This window comes from Helianthus annuus, chromosome 15 (genome assembly GCF_002127325.2).
Source record: "Helianthus annuus cultivar XRQ/B chromosome 15, HanXRQr2.0-SUNRISE, whole genome shotgun sequence".
NCBI classification, from domain to species: domain Eukaryota; kingdom Viridiplantae; phylum Streptophyta; class Magnoliopsida; order Asterales; family Asteraceae; genus Helianthus; species Helianthus annuus.
This window is the reverse complement of record NC_035447.2, coordinates 35703215-35719380: the sequence shown is the minus strand read 5'-3', so window position 1 is coordinate 35719380 and position 16166 is coordinate 35703215. Positions and strand designations below refer to the sequence as shown.

Below are 16166 nucleotides of genomic sequence, written 5' to 3'. Positions count from 1 at the left end.
CGCGCATCAGCGTGTCTTGCGCGCGCATCAGCGTGTCTTGCGCGCGCATCAGCGTGTCTTGCGCGCGCGCACAGAAACTTCCAGCAGCAGTTAATGCCAGTGCAGTTAAGTTTCAGCATTCGAAACTGACCAAGTTAATGCGTTTGACTGAGAATTAAGTGACGAATGAAAATGCATTAAAGACGTTTAATGCAGTTTAATTCACCCATTTAATTCATTTTCAGTTTCTTTAAGACCTGAAACTATAAATAGGAGCATCCTATTGCAGAACAAGACACCGAATTTATACAGCAACTTACAATCTTCTCTGAATCTTCATCTTCTTCTTCAAGAACTCAAGGTACACCTTCGGGTTGGAGTAAAGACCGCCAGTGCAACTGCTTGCGGCTGTTGTATCCTGGAAACAAACGTGTTCTACTGGGAGACACGAAATTTATTTTAAGGGACCCGTGTCTAACACGATCCTCAGCCAAGAACAGATTTCTGTTCGAATTTTCTGTTCTTATTTTCCTTTTTCCAGTTGTAACTGTAATTTATTTTCAGTATCATTCTATTCTACTTTGTAATTCAAGTTAATAACAGAATTTTATTTAATTCTGCACGAACGGATTCCTACACTTTATATGATATTTTATTAGTGATTATTGTTAGTGTATTTTTATATTGTTAAGTTGGTATGCCCGGGTTAAATTGTTGATACTTTTTGTTTAGATTATTTTTTATTTTTTAATAATGTGTATAAAAAATATTATTTAATACTATTTTGTAGTGTCATATAATGTAATAAGTTAAATTGGATTTGTATTTTAGTGAAATGTTATTACTATCCCTTAACTTTCAAAGTTGTTATCTTTACCCCATTTTTTAAAATTTTATATAATATCACTTCGACCTTCTCAACTTTCTAATATGTGTCGGTTTAAATTCAACTTCGTCTATGTTTAACGTCACATAAATCACTTGGTGTTAGAAATTCGTGTTTTCATTTTACGTATTTTCCCGGATTTGGTCATCGTTCATTTACTACTTAGCATGGTGTTTGGTGTTTACATTTGGTCCCTTAATAGATTTTTTTTCTTTTATTTTTCTTTTGTGTTTTAGTAAAAGGTTTTATTCCTTTCCCTCAACTTTCAAAGTTTGTCAACTTTGTCCCCCATTTTCTAAAAACTTGTACACAGTATTACTTTGACCACTCAACTTTCTAATACGTGTCAGCATAAATTAAATTTCGTTTGCATTTTACGTCATGCGAGTAATTTGGTTTTATAAATTCGTGTTTTTGTTTTATGTTTTTTCCGGGTATTAGTCGTCGTTCGGTTGCTATTTAGCACGGTTTTACGCCCTCACCCCACAATGCAAGGCACTTGAGATTAGTTAAAAAATATTTTATATCGATAAACATATACCTAAAAACTATCTTTTTTTTTTAAAACTTGCGATCTTTTTGACTTTTGAGAGACTATAATCAAATGTCTTATAATAACTAGAAACACTATCTAAAAATAAAACGTTATTACGTGCAAGTGATAATAAGACTACTCAGTTTGGGGCTCGTCCTCGGGGCGTCGAGGAGTAGCACGGACCGGACCCCTCCCCCCCCCCCCCCCCCCCCCCCCCGCGTTCATCCCCGTCGCAAACCCGGGAAACTCAAAGCTCCCGAATTTTTTCTTTTTTGAAAAGAAACACATGTTATATACATGTTTTTAAGGGTTTTGGGCAAAAAAAATCAAAAAAGCGCCGAGTAGATATCTATAATATATCTTATTAAGAGAACTGGGTTTTCTACCGTTTTCGTAATTTTGCCATAGGTACAAATCTTGAAGCACCATGTACAAATGAAGCAAGCCATTTTGGAGGGGGGAAACTTGGACATTGTCTAAAGTTTTAAGACACTTTGAGGGCAATTTAGACATTTGATCCTTGGAATCTATGCCTACTTATGTCTTCCATTAATTGAATTAAATTAAGGAATTAAATAAAAGTTTTAAGAATGACACTAATTATCTTCATAAATTAATTATAAGGAACTCTTAAGTTCTTGTAAATAATGCATTCAATTGAATACACTAAATTGATTAAATTAAAGGTTAGACATGCAACCTTTAGGATTTTTATGATTTAATAGTATGTATAAATATAATAAATATGGACTATAAGGGTGAGAGTTGGCTACAAAGTCCATTTTTCCTACAAAGTGTACAAAGTCATAAAACACTACAATTTCAGCCATAAAACACAGTCAAAACCCACAAATAATAAAGTGGAGATTATTAAAACGCCATATTTTTGGGTTTTGTGTTGTGCTTTGGATGATAAGACTTTGATTTTCGAATGATTAACATTAGTGTGTTTTATGTTGATTATCATGTTGTGTTTTATATTCATAGTTCTATAGTGTGTTTGAAGTTTTTATGGACTATTAGGGTTTGGATATTGCGTTTTAGTGATCTTCACTCTAATATTTGTGGGTTTTGAGTGTGTTTTATGGCTGAAATTGTGTTGTTTTATGACTTTGTATACTTTGTAGGAAAAATGGACTTTGTAGCCGAACCCCACCCTAGACTATAATATCTATCCTATATTATAATACATTTCACAAGGATGATTGCAAAATTACAAATTTTTATGCTTACAGTACAAATACTAAATGAGGTTAGTTGAGAGTAAAGTGGTATTTCTATATAATAATTAAATTTAAGAAAAAAAATAATTAAATAGATTTTGAAATTAACAACGGTAAATTGAAAGGTCTATCCTTCCACTCATCTATATACATCCGGAAAATTTCAAGATCACCATCACAATAACTAAGGCTAGAAATCCCTATGGAATACGTTATAATTGAATATGATATTAGTTCGGACACCCGCCGCAACGCGTGGGCATTCCCACTAGTTTTTTAAAAAAATAAACAAGTTTTGGTGTAACATATGTTACATTCGTTTGACATATGTTACCCCAGAAATTTGTTTATTTTTTTTTATATATGCACTCGGCGCTTTTTTGATTTTTTTTTTTTGCCCAAAACCCCTAAACATGTATATAACATGTGTAAATTTTTTTTTTTAAATTCCGGAGGTTAGAGTTTCCCAAGTTTTCTAAATTATAAGGGTTTTCTATAGATACTTCCATTATATATATAGGACAAAGATCCGTTAGGAACCACCCTTTATTGCGAGAACCGCGAGAACCAATGTGAACACAACCAAAAATACCTAAAAATAGTTAAAAAACACACAATTTTTTTAATATTTTTTATTAAAAAATCGCTACTTTTAGTAGCCAAAATTTTTTTTTAAAATTTTTTTGGCTGCTAAAAGTAGCAATTTTAACTTAAAAATATTAAAAAAAAAATTTGTGTGTTTTTTTGATTTTTTTAGTTTTTTTTTTAAGGTTTTTTGGGGGTTTAGTTTTTAGCATTTTAGCTTGGGGGTGAGGGGGGGGGGGGAGGGTTAGGTTTTTTTTTGGGGGGGGGGGGTAAGGGTTAGGTTTTCTTTAGGGGATGGGGGGTTTAGGTTTTTAGTGGGGGGGTTAGGTTTTTTTTAGCTATTTTAGGTTGTGTTCACATTGGTTCTCGCGGTTCTCGCAATAAAGGTGGTTCTCGCATGAACCTTACCATATATATAAGGGAGAGTTCATTGGGGAACCCTAAAAAAGTGGGGAACAGGGGCATTTTTGTCCAAAAAAATATCTACTACGTCACCACATTCAAACAGAATCCTTACTCACTTTGAAACCCTAGGTTCTCTCCGAGTCACCGTCATACGCCGCCACCGTTACCACCATTACAATATGCCACCAGCATCCGCGAACGCAAATATTAAACACCACTAGCAACAACCACTGCGATTTAATAGAAGGTCTAGCACCATATTTTTCAGATCTGTTCAATTTTTCAGATTTCGGCTAAGATTTTTCAAATCTACACTAATAATCTACATATTTTTCAGATCTGGTTGAGGAAAACTATTACAAAACTATAGTTGTTGCCGATTTTGACTGAGATCTATGCAGTATTAGTTTCTAGGGTTTCAGATCTTAAATCTCAAGTTAAGGTATCATTTATTTGCGATTATCAATTAAGTTTTATTTAATTTAACCTGATTTTAGGAAATTATGATTAGATGTAAATTTATGTTTCTGTTTTTTTAGCTTTTTTAGAAAAAAACAATTGTTTTAACATGTTAATAATTTTTTAATTAAATTTCATTTATATAGAGATGTTATCTAGGTTAGATGTTATCATATTTGTTGTTGATATGCAAATGCTAATATTAGATACAACACATAGAGGAGTGTATTCTGTTATGTTGCTCAAAACTGATAAGTTAGAAGGTGCATACCAACTGCTCGATGAAATGCTTATACCAATATTTCCTTTAGTACTGGTATGGTTAATATTATAATATCATATAAAAAAAGTCTACATAGAGTATTGTATTCTGTTGTGTTATTCAAAACTGATAAGTTAGAATGTGCATACCAACTGCTTGATGAAATGCTTCAACCAAAATTTCCTTTGGTACTGGTATGGTTACTGGTGTATGTAGTCTCTCTCTCTTGTTGAGATCTAATTTATGGACTGCTTCCTCTTGAGATTTTCTTATCATTCTGAAAACTGATTCGCTCTTTTGAGTATTTGTTTCATCATCATTTTCTATAGCTTTACTTTACATAGTTAAATACTTTGCTTGGATTTCCTATAAGTTTAAAATATAATATGATGTACAATATTTCATGACAAATAAAACCAAGCTACTAAGACAAGCTACACACATGACTGCTAGAAGCCTAGACTTGATACATTCAGTTGAGTTATCATTTGACTAGAAATCAAAAGCTAACATTTGTCGTAACAACAAGGGCATCAAATGGTATAATTTATCATTTGTTTATTAACTTTGGACTAGTATAACTGTTTGATAAATATGTTCACGCGTTAATACCTGTATGCTATGCAGTTAATATCGGTGATATATCGGTTATATTGGTCCCTTAGTAAAATATCGGTACCGATATTATCGGCGATATTGACCGATATTTGACTGATATAACTGATATATCACCGATATTTGACCGATATAACTGATATATCACCGATATAACCAATATATCACTGAATTATTGATGTTAAATTGCAATATATATATATATATATATATATATATATTTTTATATTCTGCATTATATTAAAATTACCGAAATCCCACCGAGATAACCTATATTTCAAATATCAGTCCTTGACTGATATCCAATATTTTACCGCATTAACTGCATAGCCTGTATGTAAGTTTTATTAAATTTTGCTCCAACACAATTTCCAAATTTGTTAGTTTAAATTAACTATTTATTTTTCTTGGACCTGTTTGAATTGATTCTTGATGGTCTCTATAACCTTAGAAGGTCATAGGGCAAAACAACAAAATCTTGTGGCTAATTTTTGTGATCAGAAACTTGTAGCCCTAATTAAAGACTACTAGTCTGATCCATTTGGATTTATACTGTAACACCCCGTGTTTTGAAAGTCAAATTCAAAGTCAAGATTGAAGTCAAGGGGAGACAAGACTGCTAATTGTGATCTGTCACCCCTTGCTCAATTCCTGTTTTGACTTCTTTGACTTCTAGTTAGTCTATTTTATGCTTTATGTTAGTTGTATTATGTGGAGTACTTATTACTAATCAAGGTTTATTCGATATTTATCGCATATGTTATCGCTTTGTCGCTTATCGCAATCGCACTCGCAACTCGAAATTACGCATTCTGGATATTGTTTTACGTGTGTGTGTGCCTTACGTGTTACTTTTACATGTTTATTTCTGTTTATGTTGTGGTGATTAATCGAAATGCAATCGAAACTCAATCGCAATCGAATCACGGACGCTAAACGCAAGTGAATTAAGGATGATTGTATGTTGATATAGTAGTTGGGATTAAAAGTAATTTGAATAGGAAACTCTATCGCATCGCAATGCTCTAAACGCGAATCGAAATCGCAAAACTCAACGCGTCGTGCCCTCCAATCGAGTGGCCAGCCGATCGAGCTGCCACCCGATCGGGCTGCCATCCGATCGAGATGCCACTCGATCGGGCTGCCACCCGACCAGGGTAGCCACTCGATCGACCAGCCCTTTCCTTTTATGGAAACCCTATAAATACCCCCTGTCAACATCATAACTTCACCTTTTGCACTCTCTCGTCCGACCAGCGCTTCTTGCCCACTTTTCTTGCGATTCTTGCGATTCTTGTAAGTTTTCCATCTAAATCTTGTACTTTCTTGATCTACACGCACTCCTACACCTTTCTATCTTTTGAATCTTAACTTTTAACCGTGAAATCATTAGATTTGAGGTGTCCTAGGATGATGTCATCATGGTGTTCTTATGAACTTCATGTTTAGGCTTCAATCCTTCAAGAACAACTTAGATCTGAACGATTTCCATATCAATAAACAAGGATCTTGCATAGATATGAACATATTCACGGTGAAAAGGATTAAAAGATAGTTTTCCAACTTTCTTTCAACTCTTTTACACTCAATGCACTCAAGAACCGATAGAATTGGAGCTTGTTCTGATCTTCTACTCTTTCTTGTGGATGTGTTGGTTCAAGATCTGGATTCTATCCACGAGGTTACCGATTTCGGGTTGAACATGGAACACCGTCTCGAACAGTTAACTGGTCGGATTTGGGTGATTCCTGTCAGATCAGGTTACTAAGTATTGGCGAGGTTTCCGTTGTTTAGCACGTTGTCAAATCGTCTCGATAAAGCTACAAACCATCAAAGACAACCAAGTGTAAGACGATCAGGCCGACCAGGACGGAGTGCCGCCCGATCGGATTGTTACCCAATCGGGTTGCCACCCAATCGGCTTGCACCTTGGCCCGACACTTAACTTTTATTTAAACTTCAAGAATTTTGAACACTGAATGGATTGCCCCCCGATTGGGTTGCCACCCGATCGACGGACCATCCGACCCTGTGATGTTTCGAACTCAACACTTAAATGATTTTCAAAATGTTCAATACAAACGGATTATCACCCGATCGGACTACAATCCGATCGAGTGACAAACTGCTGTGAACTTGTTCTCACTAGAGTGTCCAACCAATCGGATCATCGTCCGATCGAACGGTCGTTCGATCGACCGACTTGAAAGGTAGAGATACTTCTAAGTTTTCAAAATGCTACAACGAAAACTTCAAAAGACAAGCCATCATACACAAACACATCCTTCCCAAACGAAGCAACAATCCACTCGAAAGGTCACCCGATTGGATGACCATCCGAGCGGATTGTCACCCGAACGACCGGCTACCCGATCGGATTGTTGTCCGACCCACTGACACTTGTATCGTTTTACGCGCCGCTTATCGTTATGCTATCGTTCTGATCAGGCTAATCTTACTCTCTAGCACTCCCTTCAATCCACAAATCGCTGTGAGTATACTCGATCCCTTTTCGTTTTACGCACTTTTGGGTGTTACATACGTTACTTATTCTAAATCACATCAAACACACTACGTAATACTTTAAGCGCTAACCGATTACCGCATGTTATACGTGACTTAATGAATGCTTGTTTGTTATGTTTACACATGGGATGCCGTCTACCTGCCTTAGCAACGATAGTACTATTTGTTTGGACTCAGCACCTGTTCACTCAGGGTTGTTAAGGACAATTTGTTACATGGCTCACTGTGGTGAGTGTGTATTACGAACTGCCTTGGGCGGTCAACCCGCAGTCATTGGTATCGATAGGTTCATGTCGATAACTAACATGCCTCATTTTACATTGTGTACGTGCTGGTTATGCGTAACAATTTCGAACTCTATTATATTTATTAAACTTGTATGCTCACCTTTACACTATGTGTATTGACTTTTACTTTAACGTATGTGACAGGTGCTTAGGATGCTTATATGCTTAGCTTGCTGTGAAATCGAGGCTAGGAAAGGGCTAGAAACCAATAAACAATTGTCTGTATTTTGAAATCTGAGTTGTCGGAACAGAACAATTTGACTAGATCTTGTCTGTAATAATTATATTATCTTTTATGACATGGTATGGGACATGTTGCTTTAAATAATTGGTAAATATAGTTGTTATGGAAACTTCTGGACAATCTGTTTCGCTCAGTGCCGCGCCCCGATGATTCCTCCATCGGTTGCGGTGTGACAGATTGGTATCAGAGCCATAACTATAGGGAATTAGGCAAGACTCGACCTAGTCTGGGTCGATGTCTTAGAAACGACCTAGTCTATTGTAACGCCTCGCATTTTCAATCTTTCCATTTTTAGCAAGTCGACTTGTACTTTCTATTTTTGTAATTTGTACTTTCGTTGTATTCAATTTCATTTCCAAATTGTAATCCGAGACTTGAAATCATAATGGAAATGCATTATTTTTATCATATTCTTGTTATTATACTACGTTATGCACTTATTATCAATTTCATTTGAAAACAAGTTAAACAAGTTTAATCACGTATAATCAGTGGGAAGAGATCCTAATTTAAACTCTCAAATCGTGTTCGTATCAAGAGGTTACCCAAAAATCGAACAAAAACATGTTAAACGGATGCTAAGTTGGTAAATTACCCAAGAATGGGATAAAAACGGGCTAATACGTATTTTATTAGGTATTTTATCAAGTTAAACGAATATTTTAATCGATAAATAAATAATAAAATCAATTTATTAAATTAAATAATCAATTAAATTAACTTGGTTAGTTAATTATAGTTAATTATAATAACTCAGTTAGTTGTTTCCTTCTTGCCAGTTAACTTGGTTAAATAAAGGTCAGTTAGAATCAGTTAGCCCTGTTAGCCAAGTTATTGAAACTTCAGGGGCTAAAGTGTAAATATGAAAAATAAATAAAAAAAGAATGCCCTGAACTGGATTCGAACTCGAGTCGGTCGAGTCAAGCGCACGAGCTTCGACCGGTTGGGCTACCAGTCTCATGCGTTATAATTTGAGATCTAATTAACTTTATACTTTAATTAAATGCTTAAAATAAATAGCTTTAAAAAGTTTGTCTCGGACGGGTTTCGAACCCAGGACCATTCGATCATCAACCAACCCTCCAACCAACTGGGCTGACCTCATTATTGTTATGAATTCCGGAACCCGTTATATTTAAACCTTCATTAAAAACGCTGAATTCGAATTTAACAGCCGGGTCTGTTCAGCTTCTCCGACCTTTGAGTTTGTTACCGGAAAATTCCGACCCTTCACCTTCGTAACTGAAGTGTTCCGATCGATCAGCCTGCACCTCTTTATAACTCGACCAACCCTCAAAATTTTCGGTCCCTCACCACTCTCGACACAACAACACCCACTTTCGAATCATTTGGAGTCGCCGGAGTTTGCGTCGGAAGACTAACCGGAGTTCACCGGAAGCGCCCGAGGTTCGCGACGGTATCAGGTCATCACCACAGCACCCTTCGAACATAGTTGCACTTCGCCGGAAATAACGAAGCTTTTGCGGGAGTTGCCGTAGCCGGAGAAGACAACCACAACCTCTTTCGGACTTCCTTGCACCCCGTCGGAGGACTAGACTCGCCGGAGACATTGTCGGAACCGGAGATCACGACGGAACTGTGCGCGGCACCATTCGGTATAATTTTCCCTTGCCTTTTTGTTTTCTTTACGTTGCTCATTCCAGTCGATCCATTATTCTTATACAGCAACTTCATCTTTGTGGGTTGGGATATATTAAATAGTAATAGTGGTTCAGTTTCGGGTTCACACCCTCATATTCAAGTTCGGTTCAGCAGGCTCTTGTCTCGGTTCAATACTAGTGCGACTAGGTTCAGTCAGTTCAGAGTCGTCGGGGTTTACGACGGACATTGATTCCTTTTAGTTACGGTATACCTTTTCTGTTGTTTAATCTTTCTTCTTTGTTCTCATATTTACTATATAAATCTCAAAAGGAAAACATGATGGCAATGCATGAGTTTTGTTCTAGTTCATGTGGTGCTCGCCTACTGTGGTAATAAAGATGATGAAAGTTTACTTTTAAAATTACAAATCAAAATCTTTTCAACTTGCACATATATTCTTTTTGTTATTTCATGAAAGAATGTATCTTTTCCTTTATTTATGTAGTATCGTCCAAACATGCAAATAGTGATTTTTATTACATAATTTTATTCAAGTAAAGTCAAAACACATGTATCATATTTTTAGAATAACTTAATTCTTTTGTGGTTTTTATTCATAAAAATCTTAAAACATCTATAATAAACCACTTTTTTTTTATTTATTTCTAATTCTGTTTCTTAATTTCTTTAATAATATTTTTTTTCTCTTTCATAACACTAAAAATTTATAGTGAGATATATTATAATACATAAAGAATTAAATTGTGAACCATTAAACAATATCATTTAACTATTAATAACGAGCCGTTATTCTAAACGTCTAGGTTAATCACTCTTGATCGTTCTCTTGGATTCTCCATCTTTACTCGTGCGTACTTACAAGAAAACGCAACGCAATCAATGTGAGTATACATGACCCATTTTCTATTTTATCACATTTTGGGTGTTGTATGCATTTCTATACCAAACACACTATGTTAAACATTTTTGCACCCTCAATCCACCTTTCATGTGAATCTATTTGACTCATGTTAATCACGTTATGCTACTGTTAAACATTTATGACTGTGTGTTCATTAACTTTGCAAGCCTCCCCTAACAATGGCAGCGCTGTAGGTTGAGAAACGCCCCTCCCATAATATTATGGGTATTGTTAGGTTTATTCTATGTTACTCATTTACCACCCTTCTAGGGTTAGGCTATGTTAATTGCGTTAAACTTTGGTTTGAACACATAGATTTCATCGTTACGAGTATAACTGTTAATATGAAATCATATAGTCACGTGGATTTGAGCATGTTAATCTATTTCAAACATATTATACTATTATCAAACTTGTATACTCGCCAACATGTTTTGTTGATTATATTTTAATGCATACTGCAGGATGAGGATTCAAGAGTTGAAGAATTGATTAGGATGGCTTAGAAACCCACATTACAATAAACTATGTTTGGTGTTTGTTATTTCCCTTTTATGACATTTTGTATGAAACTTAGCAATTTTAATAAATGAAATTTAATTATATTGTCACATTTAGTGTTATGATGTCTTTGAACACTTTGTACGTCTCATCCCGATGTTTCCGCCATCGGTTGGGGTGTGACAGATTGGTATCAGAGCCATAATTATAGGGAATTAGGAAAAGTAGGAATACTTTTACCTAGTCTATAGTTTAGGAGCTTTCTCATTTATTTGTTGTTTAAGACAATTGTCACACCCCCAAAATCCACCCGCGGATGACACCCGCTTTGAGGGCGTGACTGACCAGGATCCAGCCACCAATTATACTGAATAACTAAATAAATAACAAAAGTAATACTTACTAACCATACGATTAGCAAGTGTTAAGTTTAGAGTTCAAAGTCTTAAGTTCAGAGTAAAATGTAGCGGAAGCATAATTAACAGTTTTAAACATTGTTCGTAAGGTAAACATGATAAATGCCCAACACACGGGCAGACGACCACTACACATCCCAAGCAGCTGCTCCAGTCACTGGCCACCTGCAAAGCATGCAGTAAGGGGTCAACAATAATGCTGAGTGAGTTCACTAGTTGTCCAGTTTTAATTACCAAAACTCGTTTCACCAGTTAATTTATCCGTTTATACATGCCATGGGGAGCTACCCCAAAAGTTAGCGACTAAACTGTTTTTCCAATACCGAACACTAGGTAACCGTTTGCGTTTCCGAAGGATGCCCCGATGTCAATGTTCTATCATCATTGACGGATGCCTGAGTACATTAGTTCACGACCGATCCCATACCATGGCACGGTGTGAGGCTGGTAAGACCTAAATAGCGCTATCAACTAATAACCCGTTCGCCTGGCACCGGCGACTAATCGGTATTATGTAGTAGGGACTTGAGTGATAGAGTTGCGTTTAGTGCCGTTAGTTGCATTCCGTATAAACAGTAATTAACTAAAAAGGTTTCCCCATACAAGGGAAGATAAAGTAAGTTTGTTCCCAATAACTAGGGAAGGAATGTAGACGGTATCCCCTTTACAAGGGGATAGGGTTGTTTTAGTCTCGTGTCCCAAACCACCGGGACGCATGCTTTTAAGTTGTGAACTCACTCAGCATTATTGTTGACCCCTTACTGCATGCTTTGCAGGTGGCCAGTGACTGGAGCAGCTGCTTGGGATGTGTAGTGGTCGTCTGCCCGTGTGTTGGGCATTTATCATGTTTACCTTACGAACAATGTTTAAAACTGTTAATTATGCTTCCGCTACATTTTACTCTGAACTTAAGACTTTGAACTCTAAACTTAACACTTGCTAATCGTATGGTTAGTAAGTATTACTTTTGTTATTTATTTAGTTATTCAGTATAATTGGTGGCTGGATCCTGGTCAGTCACGCCCTCAAAGCGGGTGTCATCCGCGGGTGGATTTTGGGGGTGTGACAGATTGGTATCAGAGCCATTGGTTATAGTGAACTTGGTTTTAAAAAGGGAAAATCTTTTTGAGAAAAACCAGACTATAACCCGTGACTCGTGACGACACTACACTCCAAGTACAAGGCTCGACTTATCTGACCTCATAGCTCGGACCCATATTTACTTGCTTGGTTGTTTTATGCTTTCCGTTTTGCTATACGTACTAGTTTGCCTGATTAGATAGATAAATCTTCTCTCTTCTATCTTATTCTCGCTATCACGCACTCATACTATGTTTTCTGGTTATGAAGACAATGAGTGGACGCGGACGAGGAAACGTCAACATGACTCAGGCTCAGTTCACAAACCTGCTCAACACTGTGGCTGCAGCTTTCGCAGCTCACCCTATAGGTAAACTCGTTGCTTTAGGATGTTTAGATCCTACCGCCACATCGTCTTTTCGCCTCTAAACCTATTTCGCTTCACTCCTCACAACAGGTCAGCCTGCACCTGTGCAACCACGTGTCTGTACCTTCAAGACCTTCATGGATTGCAAGCCTCTTCCGTTCAGTGGCACTGAGGGTGCCATAGGACTCCTGCACTGGATCGAGAAGGTCGAAGCTGTTTTCGCTGTCTGCGAGTGTCCCCCTGCTAATTGGGTGAAGTTTGCTACTGGTACTCTTGAGGGAAGCGCACTTTCATGGTGGAAAGCGCAAATTCAAATGCTTGGTTTGGAGACTGCAAACGCTACTGCGTGGGAAGATTTCAAGGATATGATCAAGGAAGAGTACTGTCACAGGGATGACATCCACAAGCTGGAGAATGAGTACTATGAACTCAAGATGGTGGGGTCAGAGATTGAGACCTACACCAAGCTGTCCAACGACTATGCTGCTCTTTGTCCAAACATGTCTCGACCTATGTATCGAAGGATCGAACTGTACATCAAGGGTCTGGCTCCAGAAATTCGAAGCCATGTAACTTCAGCTAACCACACTACCATTCAGCCGATCGTTCGACTTGCTCACAAACTCACGGATCAGGCTGTGGAAGAGGGCAGGTTGCCCAAAAGGATCAGTGCTGCGGAAGGAACTTCTAGTGATGGCAAACGAAAGTGGGATGGAAATCAGGGCAAGGATGCTAACCCTACTCAAGCCCCAGCTCAGCAAAGGAAAACTGACAACAACAAAGGCACTCAGCAACAGGGTGGCTACCGGGGAAACTACCCTAAGTGCAACAAGTGTAACAGGCACCACAATGGGGCATGCAACAAGGGTCAGTGTCAGCGATGCCACAAGATGGGGCACGAAGCAAAGGATTGTAGAAGTCAGTTTCCGGCAAGACAGAATCAGCAACAACCTCAACAGCAACAGCAGCAGGGAAACAACAGGGCATGTTTTAAATGCGGGGCAACAGGGCACATGCGAAAAGATTGCCCTGAACTGAATCAGAATCGCAACAACAATCAGGGAGCTGGGAACAATGAGCAGAACAACAATGCTGGGAATGCAAGGGGCAGAGCTTTCGTGATTGGTGCTGGAGAGGCAAGGAACGATCCCAACGTCGTGGCGGGTAAGTTCCTACTTGATGATCGTTATGTTTCTGTGTTATTTGATTCAGGTGCCGATGCCAGTTATGTATCCCTTCGCATTAGTAAGAAACTTAAGCACTCGCCTGCATTATTAAGTTCTAAGCATACCGTCGAGATAGCTAATGGTAAGAACATCGAGGCCACGCATGTGATCCACGACTGCACCCTAGAATTGTCGGGCCACACGTTTAGTATCGATCTTTTCCCTGTCAAACTTGGAAGCTTCGACGTCGTCATTGGTATGGATTGGTTATCCAAACATCGCGCTGAGATCCTCTGTCAAGAGAAAGCAGTTCGTATACCTCGCCGTTCTGGTCAACCCCTCATCATTAAAGGCAACAAAGGTGGAGAAGTCACAGGCATTATCTCGCTCCTAAAAGCCCAGAAGTGTTTACAGAAAGGGCACACCGCTATCTTAGCACTCGTCACCAATACCCACGAAAAGGAAAAGAGGATTGAAGATTTTCCTGTAGTACGCGATTATCCCGAGGTATTTCCTGAGGAACTACCTGGACTCCCTCCTCACCGTCAGGTCGAATTCCAAATCGAGCTAGCTCCCGGAGCAGCACCCATAGCTCGTGCACCGTACCGTTTAGCCCCTGCAGAACTGAAGGAACTCTCGACGCAACTACAAGAACTATTGGATAAAGGATTTATCCGTCCTAGTTCATCACCCTGGGGAGCCCCAGTACTCTTTGTCAAGAAGAAGGATGGCACATTCCGAATGTGCATCGACTACCGTGAGTTGAACAAGGTTACCATCAAGAATCGTTACCCTCTCCCGCGCATCGACGACCTGTTCGATCAGTTGCAAGGATCGAGCTACTATTCAAAGATTGACCTGCGATCGGGCTATCATCAGCTGAGAGTTCGTAATGAAGATATTTCCAAGACTGCATTCAGGACTCGTTATGGTCATTACGAGTTCCTCGTCATGCCTTTTGGAATGACCAACGCACCTGCAGTGTTCATGGATCTTATGAACCGCGTATGTAAGCCTTACCTCGACAAATTTGTGATTGTGTTCATCGATGACATTCTGATTTATTCGAAAAGTCAAGAGGAGCATGAACAGCACCTACGCCTTATCCTCGAACTCCTTCGCAACGAGCAACTGTACGCCAAATTCTCTAAATGTGACTTCTGGCTTCGAGAAGTCCATTTCCTCGGCCATGTGGTTAACAAGAACGGAATTCACGTCGACCCCGCTAAGATCGAATCGATAAAGAACTGGCCTACACCTAAGACCCCCACTGAAGTTCGTCAATTCTTGGGCTTGGCGGGCTACTACCGCAGATTCATTCAGGGATTCTCCAAGATTGCACAACCCCTCACGACTCTTACTCAGAAAGGCGTCGCCTACAAGTGGAATGCAGCACAGGAATCTGCTTTTCAGAGGCTTAAGGATAACCTCTGTAGCGCTCCTATTCTCTCGCTACCTGAAGGTACTGACGACTTTGTGGTTTACTGCGATGCGTCTATTCATGGGCTCGGTTGCGTGTTAATGCAACGCGAGAAAGTTATTGCCTACGCCTCTCGACAACTCAAGACGCACGAAAAGAACTACACGACGCATGACTTAGAACTGGGAGCAGTGGTCTTTGCTCTTAAGATATGGAGACATTACCTGTACGGTACCAAGTGCACTATTTACACCGATCACAGGAGTCTCGAGCATATCTTTAGGCAAAAGGAATTGAACATGAGACAACGTCGATGGGTCGAACTCTTGAATGACTACGAATGCGCCATCAAATACCATCCGGGCAAAGCCAATGTCGTGGCAGACGCCCTCAGCCGAAAGGACACTATACCGAAGCGCGTGCGAGCACTGCAACTTACCATTCAGTCTAACCTCCCTACCCAGATTCGAAATGCTCAAGTTGAAGCATTGAAGCCGGAAAACGTCAGGGCTGAGTCTCTGCGAGGATCGAGACAGCAACTAGAACAGAAAGAAGATGGTGCTTACTATGTAACAGGACGCATTTGGGTTCCTCTCTTTGGAGGTTTACGTGAACTCGTGATGGACGAAGCCCACAAGTCCCGCTACTCAGTACATCCTGGTTCGGACAAGATGTACCATGACTTG

The 16166-nt window shown here is 38.8% G+C and overlaps 1 long non-coding RNA gene across 1 annotated transcript; it reads left to right on the top strand.

Annotated features, from left to right (window-relative positions):
- The first annotated feature begins 10438 nt into the window (after positions 1-10438).
- LOC118487190 lies at positions 10439-11141 on the top strand. The gene is made up of 2 exons (XR_004880699.1): positions 10439-10510; positions 10995-11141. It is a non-coding gene; the product is annotated as an uncharacterized LOC118487190 (long non-coding RNA).
- Positions 11142-16166: the final 5025 nt, after the last annotated feature.